Below are 19,562 nucleotides of genomic sequence, written 5' to 3'. Positions count from 1 at the left end.
AAAAGAAATAGGAGACGGAGAAGACTAAAGACTTGCGCCAACTGTAGTTAGATCAGATTATTAAACTTGAAATTCAAGTACCTTCAAGGCACAGAAGACAAGTTGGTGGGAGAATATGCATAAATAAGCACCCGGGAGGCCGGGATTGAAGAACCGACATGGGAGGTCATGATTACGACGTTAGTGAATAGCTGCCATTGTATTTCTCAGATCTGGCTCGCCTCCAGTTGTGGCGGGAGCTGGAGGGTCCAGCCGAGCAGAAACACCCAAAAACAGGGGGGGGGGGTACTTGGGTCCCACCTGTGAAAAGACCAAAATCACCCTTGTTTAGCTGGGCTGGACCCTTCAGCTCCCACCACGGTTGGAGGAGAGCCAAATTGATATTTCTCTATTATTTTCCCTTGGTTTCTGCTCCTACCGTGAGCTTTTGGTGCTGAAGCCCTAAAATCCGCTCTTTTTGGTTATTACAAAAGAGGGAAGACGATGTCGTCGGGCAGCTAAAAGCTCAACCTGGTTATGGCTATGGGTATTTCAATTGAAATAGGTCTAGGGAGTTCTCAACCACACGATCTTGTAGTGCCACATGGCACTATATGGAACCCACACTGCAGTGCACTGCTAGATTCAAGAAAATTATCTCCTCCAGTTTCATGCTCGGCCCAATTCCCCAGTGTCTCTAATAAGGGGGGGGGGTTGGACCCCACCCGATCAGAGTGTTTGCGCAGGGGTAGGGTGGTCATTGCGCCCCCCTTGTTAGAGACACTGGGGAACTAGGCCAGGCATGGAACTGGAGGGGGATAAAGATCCTAGATTCATGCACTGTAGAGGATTTTTATCCTTGTAATTATGTGTTCATAAAGACATGGTTTTGTGCAGGATATTGTTCATCCCATGTAAAGAGACATCCAATTCAATATTTCCATATCCTGCAAAATTCTGTTATCTACCCTGTTAAAACTAGAAGCTTATATTACAGACATCACTAAGTAAATTGGTCTTCTGTATGAAATGATGCAGTGAGAAACAAAAACACCAAGGGTATGTACGGCAACCATTATGTTTCAAAAAATTGGTTCTGAGTTAGAATCAATTTTTTCTATTTCTGGATTTTTGGAGTAATTCTGTACAAAACATTGTTGTATGTTAAAAAATTGTTTTCGCTATTACCGAGAAACAGAAACATGTATGGACTACCCTTAATCTTGATGGCTCCCTTGCATTCCATCAAGAAAACAAAAGAGATTTTCACCACCAATAATAGAAAAGAGATCCAAACATCAACGAGGAGCGTTCTTCTTTCCTGCAATAGCGACCTTCTGACCTGTTGCGTCAGGAAATCTCCGATAGGTCCTTTGGGTGCCGCAACCTGCAAAAGGACGTCAGGGATAAGGGAGACTCGGTGTGGTTCCGCCTAAGACTCTCCGATGCCTAAGTTAGATCTCTCTTAGCAATTACTGGAATTCAAGATGAATAATGGGTTGGAATACCTGAGTATTTATAGTTGAGTATGGCGGTGTGGAGAGTCCTCATCGGTGATGAATGTGCTACGCAGGATAGATCATCACGTAGTAGAATTGTATTTGGAATAGCTCATTGTGAGATGTAGAGTCCTAGTAGGGAAGAGGTTTCCTAAATGTCCTCTTCTCTTGTTGAGTTTTGTTAGGCTTATACCTCTTTAGGATAGTCCTCCCTTTGGTATACCTCCAGTTACGATCTTTTAGTGATAGGATAATGTAGATCTTGCCAATGATGTCATGGTTGGACCCCGTGGCCTGCCTGGTAGACTTGGCCTTTAGGGTGGCCTCTTGGGTCCTATTCCTCTTGGGTTGTCGAATTGGTTCTGTTGCGGCCAGGCTTGAGCTAGCCTCCTCTTCAGGTCAGGACACGTGGCATCTCGGGATTGGCCCATATATTTTTGGTTTATCACTTGCCCCTACTGTCTTGGAACGGAGTACTCAAGAGAGTAGCATCTGTGTTGTAGTTTTTAATCTAGGAGAGGCTTATTGCAAATAAAGCTTCTTGAAGGGAACTTTGTGATGAGCACTCGTGACCATTGGATGAACTTTGCTTCTTGGGGTAGATGACTTTTTCTCTTATTAGCGAGTGGGAGAGGTGAGGGGTTCAAAACCCCCCAGTACACTTTTATCCTCTTTTTCTTTCTTTTTGCCCACTTTTTCTATTTCTTCTTTTGTTCACTTTCTTTTCATTCTTCACTTCCCCACTTCCCCACTTTTCACTTTTTCTTCATTCTCTCTCTTCCTCTTTTTTGGTCTCTTCCATCTCTTTTTGTTTTTTGGTCTCTCCCATCTTGTTTTTGCTTTTTTTGTCTCTCCCATCTTTTTTTTTTTTTGGTCTCTCCCATCTCTTTTTTCTTTTTTGGTCTCTTCCATCTCTTTTTTTATTTTTTAGTCTCTCTCCATCTCTTTTTTCTTTTTTAGTCTCTCCCATCTCTCTTTTGGGCTCTCCCATCTCTTCTTTTTTTTTTTTTGGTCTCTCCCCGCTCTTGTTCTTGTCTGCGCTCGTCGCCCGCTTGGTCGCCCGCGATCGTCGCCTTGGTTGGTCGCTCGCCTGGTCACCTTCGGCTGGTCGTCCTCGCTCATCGCCCCTGGCTCGTTGCCCACGCTCGGCCTTGTCGCCCGCGGTTTTGGCTGTTGGCTTTGTGCTTTGGGCCTTCGTGGTCTGTAGCCTTGTTCTTAGGCTTGTCTCTCCTTCTCTTTAGGTTTGACGATCACCTTCTTCTTTTCTCTCTCTCTTTTTTTAATATGTTGGGGGTTTGCTGACTTTAATTTGGTTGCAGGTCCATTATTGTACTGCTGAGGCGGTGCTACACTTCAAGAAGTACGTCTTCCAGAATGTGTAGTATGCCCAGCGCCTGCGGAGTTTGGAGAGGGACGTCTTGGAGCGGAAAGCCGTGTGTGAAGAGGGTGCCGTTCGGGAGAAGAAGATGGTCGAGGAAATTCATGTATTATCTTCCCAGAAGGCTGCTTTGTAGGCCGGGGCCACAGACTTATCTACTAGGGTCAGAGCCCTTGAGGATGAGCTTCGTGCCCTTCGACAGAAGCATAATGTCGATCTTGTCCACGCTCGTGAGCAAGCCGTGGCCAACTTCTGAGTATCTCGTGCCTACAAGGATATGTTCTACGCGTACAACAATGAGGTTTATACTATGGGTATAAACGACGCCGTGGGCTTTGTTCTCAGGAGAATTCTTGGCTACAATTTTAGGGAGTTTCAGAGCAATGTTCCTCCTGCCGCTGTGGATGCTGATGAGATAGCAGCTGATGTCCCTCGTCTGGAGGAGGGTGTTGAGGTGGTTCAGTCTCTGAGCATAGTTCCCGTTCAGCTTTCAAGGGCTCCTTCTCCTTCATTCTCGAGGGTGTCATCTTCTGAGCGTGATGTCGCCATTACTCCTCTTGAGCCATGATTTTATTCCTTTCTTTATGTCATAGAATACTTTTTCGGCATGTGCTTGTAGTGGCTTTCGTAATCTCAATACTATCTTTACCTTGAATCTTACTTTTTTTTCTTGTACGTATCGCGATTTACCCTTGTCTGTTGTCTCGTGGCCAAGGCGCCTTGGTGGCATAGAGCCTCGTGGTCGATGGCCTTGGTTGGCATAAAGCCTCATGGCCGATGGCCTTGGTTGGCATAGAGCCTCGTGATCGATAGCCTTGGTTGGCATAGAGCCTCATGGCTGATGACCTTGGTTGGCATAGAGCCTCGTGGCCGATGGCCTTGGTGCTTGTACGAACTTGATCGGCAATTGGAAAGTGCAGCTAAGAGCTTTCATTTCTTGAAAATCTTCAACTTGGCAAAAAAAACTTCGAAAAATCCTTCTTGAAAAAACTTCAAAAAATTCTTAAAACATGAAAATAACTAAACTAATTGTGGCCGATCCTTTATTAGTAGAACTTTTTCAGATGTTCAGAGTTCCACGGTCGATCTATTCTCTTGTCCCCCCCAGAGTTTTCAAGCGATATGTCTCTGGTCGTATCTGCTTGGAAACTATGTAGGGTCCTTCCTTGTTTGCCAATAGCTTTCCTTAGAACTAGGTCTCCCTGATGGAATAGCCTCTCTTTGACTCTTGATTTATGATACTTGGCCATTCACTACTGGTATGCCACGTTTTGTAGTAATGCTTTCTCACGAACCTCGTCCAAGAAATCCAAATTTGCTCGAAGTCCATCATCGTATGTTCGCTCGTTGAAGTGCAAGACTCTATGTGACAAGGCAAGGACCTCGACCGGTGCAAGAGCTTCGCTTTCGTATACTAATCGGAATGGGCTCTCTCCCGTGGGTGTCCTCACCGTTGCTCGGTATGCCCATAGGACATTGAGAAGTTCTTCCACCCATCTCCCCTTTGCTTCATCTAGTCTCCTCTTGATTCCTTCGAGTAGTGTTCTATTTGTTACCTCTACCTGACAATTGGCCTATGGGTAAGATATGGAGACAGGTCGGAAGTCAATGTGATACGTCTGACAGAAGGTCTTGAACACAGGATTATTGAATTGCATCCCATTATCCGTGACAAGAATCTTTGGTACCCCAAACCGATAGATCACTTTATCGCGAATAAATTTTTCCATCTCTTTCTTAGTTATCTTCGCTAATGGTTCAGCTTTGACCCACTTGGTGAAATAATCGATTGCCACCACCAATTATTTTCTATTCAAGGATGCTAGTATGAAGTCTCCCAGAATATCCATCCCTCACATGGCGAACAGTATAGGACTAAGGATGGAAGTCAATTATGTCGCTGGCTGATGAGGTACCGGGGCGAATAGTTGATATTTTTCGCAGGCCTTAACATAGTTTATGGCCTCTTCTTACATCTTCGGCCAATAAAATCGTTGATGTAGGATTTTATATGCTTTTGCCCTTCCATGTGGCTTCCGCATATTCCTTTATGCACCTCTACTAAGGCATACTTAGCTCTCTCGAGTCCTAGGCACCTAAGTAGCGGTGCTGTGACTGCTCTCTTGTATAGCACTCCTTCGACCAACGTGTATTTGGCTGCCCGAATTTTCACCTTTCTAGCTTCGAACCTATCCTCAGGCAATACATCATTCTGCAGATAGTTGATAATGGGATGCATCTAGCTTGGCCCTTCCTCGATCTCGTTGACTTATTTTTCCTTATATGTCGGCTCATGAAGTACCTCGATGTATACTGCACTGGCCAAGTTCTGAAGTTCATTATTTGTGAGCCTTGATAGGGCATCTGCTACAACATTCTCGATCCGCGGGACTCGAACCATCTTGAACTTCTCAAACTTGGCTACTAATCACGACCTCGCGTCAAGTAGGCTGCCATGCGTTCATCTTTTGTCTCGTACTCTCCATTTACTTGGTTTACCACAAGTTGGGAATCACTTCGGATGGCTAGGTGGGTGATCAGGATTGCTCTTGTGACTCGTAGCCCTGCAAGCAATGCCTCATACTCTGCCTCGTTGTTTGAGGCTTGGAATGTGAATCAGAGTGCATATTGAATCCAAAAACCTTTCGGACTGGTGATTATGAACCCAACCCCGCTCCCTGCCGCGTTACTCGTCCCGTCCACGAACATCTCCCACAACTCTCGATCATGCTCCTCATGTCCTACCTCTTTTGGCTCAGAAATTGAGAAAGTACATTTGACTATAAAGTCTACTAGGGCCAAACCTTTTATTGCAGTTCGAGGTTGGAACTTGATGTCATACTCGGTTAACTCCACCGCCCAGGTCATTAGTCGCCCTGATATGTCCGGCTTGTGTAATACCTTCTTCAACGGTAGGTCTGTGACTATGACGGCCGTGTGGGCTTGGAAGTATGGCCTTAGCTTTCTTGCCACGATCACGAGCGCATAGGTTATCTTCTCTATCTTGGTATACCTGGTCTTTGCATCAATCAACACGTGCCTGACGTAGTAGATGGGCTTCTGTTGTTTGCCTTATTCTTTCAATAATGATTACAAAACTTTATTTTTTAAGTTTGAAAATTTTCACTTCCCTTCAATATCCCTTGCAACCAAACATAGCCTTACTGAATCACAAAAGTTTTATTTATCTTGCTTCTATTACATGGTTATTATTTGAAGCATTTGGATCCAGCTGTCCAACATTTGGTTGGGGCAAGGAAATTTTTTTTTTTAGGGTAAGAGTGGGGGGGGGGGGGGTGAGGTGGAGGGTTTGGTTATGGATATTTTGTTCATTTATTAGTGATTATGAAATTCAGAAATATCATCATTAGAAAGGGAGAAGTAATCCCGAAAATCAAAATCAAAATCAAAATAAAATATAATGGTGTGTCACCTAGGGCCTCAACCAGATTTTATGATGGACCCAAGGGACTTGTAACTAGCACGTCCAAATTAAGACATTTTTTTATTGCCGATATTTCGATGATGATGCGATTGCATGAGTTTACCCGACATCATTATTACATCTAACAAAGACAAAGTCATAGTGTCTTATTAATGGTTTTTTTTCTTCTATCTGTTTGTTGGGTAGATATAATATCCAACTATAGCTGAAAGGAAATTTAGACAAGTTAATGCTCTGAATAGAATGCATTGATCTGCTAGCAGCACTCTATGTCTTATAGTGTATCTCCAGATTACAAAGGGTTAGAGGTTCACCAATTTGTGGGACTAGACTTCTCAGGAGTGTTAGAATTTTCTGTGGGCTTAATTAATTATGCCATACCTATTGGTGTGGATCCACAGGCATAAACCCTATTTAGGAATAGTTTCAAGGATATTGGGGGTATACTAGTCTTTTTCATTATGGGGGTGAATTGGATTAGGGTTTGTATTTATTATAAATACATGGTCAATGATCGTGTCGTTAACCGGTCAAAAATAAAATTCTAAATTCATTTAGCAAGTAGCAAGTAAGAAGTCGATCTACAGGAAATTGGAAGGCTAAATTACTAAGATGATTAGATGAAAGTGATGAAAATTAAAGTGCAATAAATCTGATTTTAAACTACGAACGAAAGAAACGAATCTAAGCTAACAACGATATGCAAATATGGGAGAAGATTATCTTTAGGGTTCGAATCCCCAATGGTTTGTTATTTAATTCAGTTTATTATAATCACAGGCCTAATAACACCACAGAATGTAGGGTTCCTCCTAGGTATGGACTATCTGGATGAGTACTTTCGTCCTTTGCTACAAGGCTTGGTACGCTTAGTTCGTTCAGCTATAATCCATCCTCAGTACAACCACATAAGCCCAAAATACTATTACTTGAATGAAAAAATATCGAATCACAGAAACAAAATTCCACAACTAAATATATCAATTAAAATCATCAAAATAGAGATGGGGTCTCAGCATCAAGCAATTAAGAATGCAAATCAGAATTTTACATAACAAATACCATCAGTTCATCTACACCTAAAGATAGAAAGAACTTAGCCGATCATGGTGCTAAGAGACAAAGTGCTGATTAAAATCTTCATAGCTTGAACTCGCAGGTGAGGATGAAGGTTGGAGAGCAATGATGATGGATGTCGAATTGCAGTCAACTACTATAAATTTCTTCAACCCTTGCAAAGCACATCAACCACACTAAGCACAAAGAGAAAAATAGAGAGAACAAGAGAGAGAAAGAGAGCACAGTTAGGGGGGAATTAGGTCTCCCTTCTAACATTTTTACAAAGAATATAAATAGGGGGAGGAAGTACAATTCGGTGAAGGAAGAGAGAGGGTGTGAGAGATGGAGAGAAGAAAGGGAGAAGGAGGGATGATGGGAATAGAGTCGTGAGAGAAAACAACCAAGAGAGATTTAGGGAAATTGGGATTACATTTTGGGAAAAGTTGGGAAATAGGAGATCTTGGAGTGGTTTTAGAGGAATGAGATTATAGAGAGAGATAATAGGAGAGATGGGAGAGAGAGATAGGAAGAGAGAGGCAAGTGAGAGATTTGTGAATAGAGGGATTTTAGGAAAGATGGAAAACCGCAGTAGGAACAGAATTGGCAAAAATAAAATAAAATAAAAAAATAGAAAAATGAATTGGAAAGTGGATATGAGAGTCACAAATCTCTTTTGAAAATATCTTTCCATAATTGATCCGGATGGACCCAATCCGAGAATTAAAGTTGCTCCAATTATTAATATTCTGGACAGTATGAGCTTAATATTGGATATCTTCTGAAAATTTTCCAATTTTTTAAAATTACAATTATGCCCTTGGGACCAAATTCAGTGGAGCTAGGTGGGGACTACCCCCGAACTCAAAAACACAAGAGGTCTTCACTAGGCCGGGCTTATGTAGCATTGAACTCCTCCAACTAGGTTTTCTCAATTTAGGCTCTGAAAGTGCACTTGTCATCCAATATTTCTAATTTGCCAAAAATACCCCTGTACCCTAAAAATACAGAAAAGTACCCGAATAACTCCATTTTAAGCAGATAAAAATACAGAATTAAATGAGATAATTTCACACATAAATGTGCTCATCAAATATCCGCACACTTAGATTTTGCTACTCCTCAAGCAAAAAGAAAATAAAGAAAACAAAAACCCTAACTCACTTTCGTAGGAATCACGGTTGCACTTAGCATGTGCAACAAGCCTTTCAACCCCTAGGTTACTCCTAGTAGACGAGTTTTGTCTCGTGAGTGTTTGCAGAAAATATACACTCAAAATTCATGATTGCAAGTTTAAATTTTGACAATGGTAAGAAGCACACACCAAACCCGAAACTAAGATGTTCTACTTAAGATCAAGAAAACAAAGGTACCCCCACACTTAAGCTCTTATTACCCAATATTGAGTCTAGCAATAGGTACACATCTTAATTAGGGCATCTCCTCATATCTTCCAAACACCACCTCACCTAAGGTAAGACCACTCATGACGTCAAGGGAACCAAGGACTTAGGCTTCAGAGCATTTTTTACCATACAATTACACCAAGGCAATGATATTTCTTTCTTTCTCTTTTTTTTTTTTTTTTTTCAACTCTGAACTCCATTTGTTACTCCACTACTGTTCCTCAAATGCCATGCAGGGTCACTACACAAGACACCCGAGTTACTTGGTAGCTTTGCTTCTTACATATATCCACAAGGATAGTGATGCTAGAGTTCCTTTTCAGAAGTTTTATCCCAAGGAGTGTCGATCAAGTCAGTGCTTCCTGAGGAAGAGTGCCCTGTCTAGCTCCAAGGAATTCAACTCTTACTTTTAGTATCTCCTGCCTTTATTTTATTATGTATATATTTTTTATGTCATGTCAAAACTTGGTCTCAGCTCCTAACCAAAAGCTCAAGGAACACAAGACAGATAGGCAGTCCGTCCATTCAAACTAGATGGGGCTCTTATTGTTTGAGTCAAATCCCACCTCAAGATACATACTAGCTACCATCCTCTCAACAGGGTTTTCATTACTTCAGATTAGGATTCCTAAGTTTCTCTCTCTCGCGCTTTGCATCAAAGTAACAGAAAGACATGTAAATATTACCAAGAGTCAAAATAAAAATCTGCCAATCAAGGTCACACCCCCCACACACTTAAATTATGCAGTGGCCTCAATGCATGCAGAAAATAAAGAACAAGGATAAGCAGGGAATATACCAGATAGCAGGAATCATCAAGATATGGCAGAGCAGTGCATCCAACAAACTGGAACAACTACCTAAAAAAAATAAAACACAAACAACCACAAGAAAACAAAGGTCTAGCGAAAAATGTTGGGTTGCCTCCCACAAAGTGCTACGTTTAGTGTCTTCAGCCAGACTCAGAATGACTCATAGAGAGTCAAGGATCACATCATGCAACTCCAACGACTCAATAAGTTGGCAATTAGCAAGGCCATCCACGTACGGCTTTAGTCATTGGCCATTGACCTTAAAGGTATGTCCAGTCTAAGGGTTACGAACCTCCACAACACCATGAGGGGAAACATCCACTACCACAAAGGGGCCATCCCACCGAGATCTAAGCTTCCCAGGGAATAAGCACAACTTGGAATTGAACAACCACACTCGCTGGTTGGGCTCAAAGGACTTTCAGACTATATGTTTATCATGAAAAGCTTTAGTCCGGTCCTTATAGAGTCACGAGTTGTCATAAGCATCATTGTGTAATTCATCTAATTCAGATAACTAGAGACGACGAGTGGAGCCAGCTTCGGACATGTCAAAATTAAAGGTCTTGATAGCCCAAAATGTCAGATGCTCCAACTCAACTGGGAGATGACAGGCTTTATCGAAAACTAATCAATATGGAGACATACCAATACGAGTTTTATAAGCTGTCCGGTAAGCCCATAAAGCATCATCTAGGCGAGTAGACCAATCCTTACGGTCAGGTCTAACCGTCTTCTCTAAGATTTGCTTTATCTCTTGGCTAGAAACCTCCACTTGACCAGATGTCTGTGGATGATAGGGGGTAGCAACCTTATGATTAATGGAGTACCTTCTCAACAAGGCTTCTACCCTCCAATGCCTGAAATGGGTCCCACTATCGCTAATGATAGCCCTAGGGAAACCAGAGTAGCTAAAAATGTGACTCTAAATAAAGGACATAACTACCTTATCATTGATCTTGGTGGCTTTAGCCTCGACCCATTTGAAAACATAATCGACTGCCACTAGAATGTACTCAAGACCGAAAGAGGCAGGAAATGAGCCCATAAAATCAATCCCCCAAACATAAAAAATCTCAACAACCAGAATAGGATGGAGGGGCATCATATCACGTCGGGAAAGATGACCAACCTGTTGGCATCTAACGCAAGTTTTATAGAAAACATGTGCATCCCGAAACAAAGTGGGCCAATAGAAGCCATTCTGCTGCACCTTGACTGCAGTCTTGTTACCACTAAAGTGTCCACCACAGGCGAGAGTATGACTGATGAACACATTTATGTGTGAAATCTTAGGGCCATAAAGCATGCATTTTTATACTTGGAACGGAACTACTCGAGGTTTTTGTTTGTGTTTTCAGGTTTCAGGTGAATTCTTGTGAAAATGGAGCAAATGATGCTAATGATCTATTTTTAAGCTATTTAGTGGTGTTTGACAGTAGCCGAAAGTGCCCAAGAGTCGAGAAAATCAAGTTTGGATTGAGCACTGAAAGAATCACACCGATTAGTCAAATTTGAATGTGATTATAGTGGATCCCTTAGCATAATTTTTATGTGTTAATAGTATGGATGCGTAGTCCATCAAGTCAGCTTCGCAACAGTTCAAACGGAACTTGATTTCGAGTTGAAACGAAGAAGTTACGGCCGTTTTCGTAGCGACGCGCGAAAATGGTCTATAGGGGTTTGTTTATAATTATTGAAATTCGGCTGGGGACAAAGTAAAGCGGAAGTTTGGATTCGAGGGGCTTTAGCATAATTCGCAGAAGTTATCTTTTCTGTTAGCTGAAAGATTCCATTTGGAAGGCTTTGGAGCAGTCCAACTTCAACTTGAGATATCTTGGGCTCCCGAACTCTAAATTGGACGAAATTTGGATCTATTTTGGGTGATTTTTCGTAAGGAATACAACAGTGAGGCCTATATAAGCATCCCATGCTCCACGTTTTTTGAAGAACAGATTTGACATTTCATTAATTGTGAGTGGAATCCTAGTCATCCTCATCACACTCTCTCTCCTCCAACTTTCCAAGGGCATTTTTGAAATTCTACTTTGGATATATTTCTTTTGAAAAATATTCTCTCATCCATGGAAGGTTGAAAAGTCAAAGATGCCTTGATCTCTTTGCTTGGAGAAGACACCTACAAGGAAAAGGAAGCACAAGTTAGAATTAGAAATTTACTTTTCTAGAAATAGAAGGCTTATGTAGCTAGGATTCTTTTTTCTCCCACTTTCTATTTTTCTCTTTTTTCTTGGGGTTCAAGTTTTATTGTAAAGGAGAATGGAATCTTTCTCCAACCTCTCCCCTTTTCCTTCTTATCTCTTCTTCTCGCCTTCCCCCTATAAATACCCCCTACTTCTCTTGTAAAATTTGTTCATTCACTTAGTGAAATTTCTTCTCTTCTTCTCCTTCTAATTTGTGATTTTTGACTTTTCTAAGTTCTAGTTTGCTTTTATGATTTTTATTTAATGGTTGTAATAGGTTTAATTTATGCTTTAATTTCAATTCATGTCTTCAATATGGTTGTAATAATTCTAGTTTAGTTTCAAGCTTTCTAGTCTAAGTTCCTAAGTTGATGACAAGACTTGGAGATTTAGAAGAGGAAGTCATGCAAAGTTTGTTCAAGTATTCAAGCTCTTCAACTACATTCATGCAAGCACATCCAGGTTTTACTCTCTAAACTCTTAAACTCATTCTCCCTCTCTTCTATCTCATTATCTCTTCTTCTTCTTCTCCCTCTATTTTTTTATTTTTTTAATGTAGTTGTGAAGTGTGGCTGCATTTTTTTATTCCTTCCAATTTGTTCCAATTCGCGTTAGTTTGATAGGTTTGATGCTCATGTGTTAGGACGCCAATTTAATCCCTTAGATGCTTGTGAGTTAGAATGCGTTAATTTTTATTAGTTTAATTAGTTTAATTTAACACTTTAATTTGGTTAATTTTGCATTACTTTTAAGTTAGTTAAATAGAGTGACGTATATCTCCTTGTGTTCGACCTGTAGCTGCGATTGACCCATATGCTTGCGGTATTATTTTAACTCAAACAATGACAAAAAGATAATATACTCTGAAATTCACTCTCAGGAACACAACGTCTAATGACCTGATCCGAACAGTATCGAAACAACTCAGGATCCTCCTAATAGTAGTACTATAGCGATGAGAAGAAGTGATCCTTAACTGATTTATCTCAATCAGAAGGAATCTTCCCACTAATAAAGTAGTTCACAATGTGAGCATACCAAGGAGCCAGTTTAGACGATATAGAAAATAACTGCTCATTGGGAAAGGTTTCCCGAACCAACTCAGAGGTGGAAGGATAAAAGGGAATACGAGATAAATGGTCCGCTACAACATTTTCTAATCCTTTCTTATCTCGAATTTTCAGGTCAAATTCTTCAAGGAGGAGAATCCATCGTATGAGCCTAGGCATAACATCACGCTTGGAGAGGAGATGCCAAAGAGCTGCATGATCCAAATAGATAATCACCTTCGAGCCCAAAAGCTATGATCTAAATTTATCAAGGGAAAAAACTACTATGAGTAACTCCTTCTCAGTAGTGATGTAATTCATTTGAGCATTAGAGAGGGTTTTACTAGCATAGTAAATCACAACAGGCTTCCCATCAACCCTTTGGCCTAAAACAACACCAAAAACATAGTCGGACGCGTCACACATGATCTCAAAGGGGAGAGGCCAATCAGTTGACCTCATAATGGGTGTTTTAGACAATGAATCACGAAGGGTGTGGAAAGCATTAAGGCACTTATCATCAAAGATAAGGGGCATCCTTTGCAAGCAAACTGCACAAGGGCCTAGAAATCAAGCTAAAGTCTTTGATAAAACACCTATAGAAGCCGGCATGGCTTAAGAAGGGACGGACCTGCCAAATAGAAGTGGGAGGGGTAACTTAGCAATCAAATCAATCTTGGCTGGGTCAACTTCAATGCCTCATGCAGAAACAATGTGGCCAAGGACAATACCCTTTTGAACCATGAAATGGCTCTTCTCCTAACTCAAAATGAGGTTGGTCTCCACACACCGTTTAAGAACTTGAGATAATCGGTGGGGACACTCATCAAAAAATGACCCAAAGACAAAGAAGTCATCCATGAAAATCTCTAAAGATTGGCCAACCATGTTAGAAAAGAAGGCCATCATGCACCTTTGAAAAGTGGCCGGAACATTACACAACCCGAAGGGCATGCGTTTGAATGTAAATGTACCAAAGGGGCAAGTGAAGGTTGTTTTCTCTTGGTCATTGGGACATATTGGGACTTGATTGTATCCCGAATAACCATCAAGAAAATAAAAGTAGCTCTGTCCAGCCAATTTTTCTAAAATCTGATTAATGAAGGGCAGAGAAAAGTGGTCTTTGCGAGTGACCTTGTTCAGCTTTCGATAGTCAATACAAACACCCCAACCCCTAGTGGTACGAGTTGGGATAAGATCACCTTGGTCGTGGGAACAACCATGATGCCAGACTTCTTAGCGACAACCTGAGTGGGGCTGACCCATTGACTATCCAAGATAGGGTATATGATGCCAGCATCAAGCCACTTTACCACTTCGTTCTTTCACTGCTGCCCTCATATTAGGGTTCAGACGACGTTGTGGGTCCTTAAAGGATTTTGCTCCATCCTCACAATAAATCCTATGCATACAAATTGAAGGGTCAATACCCTTAAGATCAGCAAAGGACCAACAAATGGTGGCCTTGTACTCAGAAAGAACTTCCAACAATTGAGTCTCTTGCCTGGACAAAAGATCGGATGAGATAATAACAGACAAGGTCTCTCCTTTCCCTAAAAATGCATACTTAAGGGTGGAAGGGAGAGGTTTAAGTTCCAACTTTGGAGGGAATATTAGAGAAGAAGGTTGGGGAGATATAGCCAAAGGGGGGAGAGGCTCAAACCTAACTATCCAAGATGGCCATTCTAAAGAGGGTGAGAAATCTAGCAAAGTGTTCACCTCTTCAGTATATGCCTCAGACTCATCTCCAAACATTACATAGTGCTGCAAAGGGTCATCAATAAGTATGTGAGAAGTGTGATCAGCCACAACTTCATCTAACAAATCCAATGCAAAGCACTCTTCCTCTCAAATGGAACCTAAGGATGCATTGAAGATGTTAAGCCTAAGCTTCTTATTCCTAAAAGAGATGTCCATGGCACCCGATCTATAATTTATGCAAGCATTTGTAGTAGCTAAGAAAGGTCACTCTAAAATGATAGGGGGAAGCTTGGCTGTGGTGGCTGTATCCATATCAAGGACAAGGAAGTCCACACACAGGTACAACTCTTCCACCTTTACTAAGGCCTGATTTGGTATGATTTCTATTTCAATTTTGGATTGATTTCTTGAAATAGTCAACAAATAGGTTTTTGGTCAAAAAATTGAAATTATTTTGGTTTTATCAATATGAAATATTTCAAGAATAAAAAAAATCCATTTGATAGTTTAAATTCTGAGAATAGATTCTCTATATTTCTTTGGGAAGGACGGTGGTGGTGGCGGCAGGGTAGTGGCAGTGGTGGTGGTGATGGTGACGATGGTGGCAGGGTAGTGGTGACATGGAAGTAGTGGCGGTGTTGGTGGTGGTTGTGGAAGAAGTGGCAGTGGTTGTGGAAGTAGTGGCGGTGGTTATGGTGGTGGTGGTGGCGGCAATGGCAATGGTGGTGGCGGTAGCGGTGGCAACGGCTGTGGTGGTGGTGGTAATGGGGTAGTAGTGGTGGTGGTGGCGGTGGCAATGGTGGGAGTGGGGTGGTGGTGGTGAGACCATTAGGAGAAGAAGGGTGGTGTTTTATTTTTAACATAAAATTACTACTTTGCCCATGAAATTAACCATGTGTTCATTCAAGAGCAAGAGTGCTAAATCAAACGAAATAGAAATTTTGAAACAGCTCCGCAACTATTTCAGAATTTCTATTCCACTTGATTTCTATTTCACTGAAATAAGTTGCAAAACTCAAACCAAACAATTTCAGAAATAGAAATCACCCCCTGAAATTTAAATAGAAATCATACCAAATCAGCCTTAAGACATCCTCTAACAAACCACGAGGTGTTTTGACTAAACGATCAGCCAATTGAAGGATGACCTCAGTGGGTATCAAATCTCTTAAGCCAAATCTATCATAGACTGAACTAGGCAAGATATTTTCACTAGCCCCTAAATCAAGTAGGGCCCTACTTATGGAGAGATCTCCAATGATGTAGGAAATAAGAGGCGCACTTGGATCCTTAAGCTTAGGAGGTAGGTTGCTAGAAATTACAGAGCTAACCTGTTCAGTTAAATGGACGGTCTTAGGGATTTGAGTTCTCAACTTACACTTTTGGGTGCAGAGGTCTTTTAAAAATTTAGCGTGAGCAGGAACTTGCTTGATAGCATCCAACAGGGGGAGATTGATGTGACCTTGTTGGGACAAGTCTATCATCTCTTGTATCTTTGCACCATTTTTATCTAGAAAGGCTGGGGTTGGTGTCTGAAGGGCTTGGGGGAAAGGGACCTTTGGAATGTAGGAATCAGGTGATGGTCCCTCCACAGTAGAAATGTGCAGCCCCTTCCTTGGGAAATGATGAGTGATTTCCATAGGTGGTGTTTTAGTAATGGACTCATGTGTTTCTACACCACCACCAGAATTCTCTAGGGTTGACTCGGCCTCTCCATGGCTTTGAGACTTAGTAGGCAACCTCCCATTAGTGGCTAAGGGTGCATCAGGTTTTTTCACCCTTTTGCCACTCCTCAGGACTGTGATCGATTGGACCTGTTCTTTCCCTAGGCTCATTTGACTATTTGGGTTACCTATTGGCTGACTCGGCAATTGGCTAGCCTCCCTCCAACTTATAGCATCGGCTAGCTGACCAAATTGGTTCTCTAGCTTATTAATGCACTAAGTATGTGAGTGTAGCAGCTGTGTGTTCTACTCGAGCCCACTCAATGCTTTTAGCACCTTCTCCTCAAAGGGTTGATTTTGTTGGGGTTAAGGATATGGTGGCTGTCCACCCCTATAGACATTGATTTGAACATTAAATGGTGGCTTATACGGTGGGTTTGGAGGATTATTAGGTACTTAGTTTCTCCATAAAAAGTTTGGGTGGTTTCGCCATCCCGGGTAATAAGTGTTGGAAAAAGGATCATTACCCAGTGTAGGGAAACTTTGAGCCACTTGTACCTGTTCCTGAACAAACTTAAGGAATTGTACAGTTGAAGGACAGTCCGTCACATAGTGACTAGGGCTAGCACATAGGGCACATGCTTCAGTCTGATTGGGTGGAGGGAAACTCATTGGGAAAGGGGATATAGGATGCTGCCCTATAGACATCAAATAGTCCAATTTCTTGGACAGCATGTCAACTTTAGCAGTCATCTCTATAGTTGGATTGATCTTATAAAGACCATCCTTCTTTGGTTGCGCTGTGTGTGAAATCTCAGTCTGAGAGGCTGAAGCATGATGTTGGGAATTCTCTCTAAGAGTTTCAAAAAGATCCCACGTTTCAGTCTCATTCTTATACATAAATGTTCCTCCACAAGAGGAGTCCACCTTTTGCCTATATCGATCACGGAGACCATCATAAAAACACTGGGCTAACTGGCATTTTGGGACAGCATGGTGGGGGCACTTTTGAAGTAATTCCTTGAGTCTTTCCCATGCTTTATGAAATTGTTCACCCTCTAATTGAGAGAAACTAGTAATGGTTCTCCTAAGGCTATTAGTCCCGCCAATGGGAAAGAATTTTTTCAGAAATTCCTAGTGTGTTCCCACCCATGTAGAAATCCTAACCGAATCTAGGGAATGAAGCCAGTGTTTGGCTTTGTCCTTTAAGGAAAATGGGAACAGAAGCAACTTTAAAGCATCTTCAGAGATGTTTTGGGACTGTAGAGCATATCTCTAAGAACTCATCAAGATGCTTGTAAGGCTCCTCATTAGCAAGTCCATAATAGGATGGTAACATCTATATGATGTTGGACTTGACCTCATATTAAGCGGCCTGAATGGCAGGCAACTGAATATAAGACGCAAGGGTATAGGCAGTTAGAGTGAAGTGCTCACTCAGCGGCCTTGTTGGATGGTTTTCGTCACCCATTTTATTATTATTATCCTTCTCCTTAGGTCTAGCCATAAATTGCTCTATTTCTAGGTCAAGGGTAGTCAGGTTGGGGTGCAAAGAACACCGACCATGCATAAAGCACAACACAGGTTGAACGTGCTAATTAAACAAAAATTAAAACTAGAAAATTAAAACATGATAACTAATCAAAAACACTTAATAAAAATAAAAATCAGAACTAAAAAAGTAAAAAAAAAAAAAAAAAAAAAAAAAAAACCAATTTAAAACTAACAAAATTACTTACCAATTGTTGGCGATTGCACAATTCCACGTGCTGCCCCTGATGAACAGTTACACATATGATCTTAAGGGGCTGGGGGAAGTAAAATTAAACCTAAACACCCAATCTAATGCTGGAATTAAAAAAATTACATAAAATAACCCTAATTACATAAAGTCTAGGAATTAAAAGTAAACCAAATGGACAGCTTGTCCTTACTCAATCTACTCGGCTTCCTGCACAAACAAAGAGAACGTTAGGTATACTAAAATTAACCTAATAAAGAGATTAAAAATTAAAATAAAAATTCTAGAATTGTAAAATTAAAGCTAAAACAAAGTAACACAAAACAACTCAATCAATCTTAGCAATCGTGCTTCAGTTCCCTGACAAAATTTGATCTAGCAAGGGTGCCAAAATTTGATCGTGTCATTAACCGGTCAAAAATAAAATCCGAAATTAATCTAGCAAGGAGCAAGTAAAGGGTCGATCTACGGGGAACTAAATGGCTAAATTACTAAGATGATTAGATGAAAGTGATGAAAATTAAAGTGCAATAAATCTGATTTTAAACTACGAACGAAAGAAACGAATCTAAGCTAACAACGATATGCAAATACAGGAGAAGATGATATTAGGGTTCAAATCCCCAATGGGTTGTTATTCAATTCGGTTGCATGCTTCGGTTTATTATAACCACAGGCCTAATAACACCACAGAATGTAGGGTTCCTCCTATGTATGGACTATCTTGACAAGTACTATCGTCATTTGCTATAGGGCTTGGTACGCTTAGTTCGTTCAGCTATAATCCATCATCGGTACAACTATATAAGAACAAAATACGATTGTTTGAATGAAAAAATATTGAATCACAGAAACAAAATTCCTCAACTAAATATATCAATTAAAATCATCAAAATAAGGATGGGGTCTCAACATCAAGTAATTAAGAATGCATACCAGAATTTTACATAACAAATACCATTAGTTCATCTACACCTAAAGATGGAAAGAACTTAGCCGATCATGGTGCTAAGAGATAAAGTGCTGATTAAAATCTTTATAGCTTGAACTCGTAGGTGAGGATGAAGGTTGGAGAGCAATGATGATGGATGCCGAACTGTAGCCAGTTACTATAAATTTCTTTAACCCTTGCAAAGCACACCGATCACACTAAGCACAAAGAGAAAAATAGAGAGAACAAGAGAGAGAAAGAGAGCATGGTTAGGGGGAATTAGGTCTCCCTTCTAACGTTTTTACAAAGAATATAAATAGGGAGAGGAAGTACAATTCGGTAGAGGAAGAGAGAGGGTGTGAGAGATGGAGAGAAGAAAGAGAGATGGAGAGATGATGGGAATAACGTCATGAGAGAGAAAATAGCCAAGAGAGATTTAGAGAAATTGAGATTTCTTTTTGGGGAAAGTTGGGAAATAGAAGATCGTGGAGTGGTTTTAGAGGAATGGGATTTTAAAGAGAGATAATAGGAGAGATGGGAGAGAGACAGGGGAAGAGAGAGGAAAGTGACAGATTTGTGAATAGAGGGATTTATTAAAGATGAGAAACCATAGTGGGAAGAGATATCGGGAAAACAAAATAAAATAAAAAAAAAATAAAAAAATGAATTGGAAATTGGATGGGATAGTCATAAATCTCTT

General features: G+C 40.9%; 1 non-coding gene across 1 annotated transcript; it reads left to right on the top strand.

The window, feature by feature from the left end:
• The first annotated feature begins 17,178 nt into the window (after positions 1–17,178).
• LOC122653355 lies at positions 17,179–17,285 on the top strand. Its single transcript, XR_006331786.1, has one exon. It is a non-coding gene; the product is annotated as a small nucleolar RNA R71 (small nucleolar RNA).
• Positions 17,286–19,562: the final 2,277 nt, after the last annotated feature.

This window comes from Telopea speciosissima, chromosome 2 (genome assembly GCF_018873765.1).
Source record: "Telopea speciosissima isolate NSW1024214 ecotype Mountain lineage chromosome 2, Tspe_v1, whole genome shotgun sequence".
Classification (NCBI taxonomy): Eukaryota; Viridiplantae; Streptophyta; class Magnoliopsida; order Proteales; family Proteaceae; genus Telopea; species Telopea speciosissima.
The sequence above is the reverse complement of the archived record's forward strand: the minus strand, read 5'-3'. Positions and strand labels throughout refer to the sequence as shown.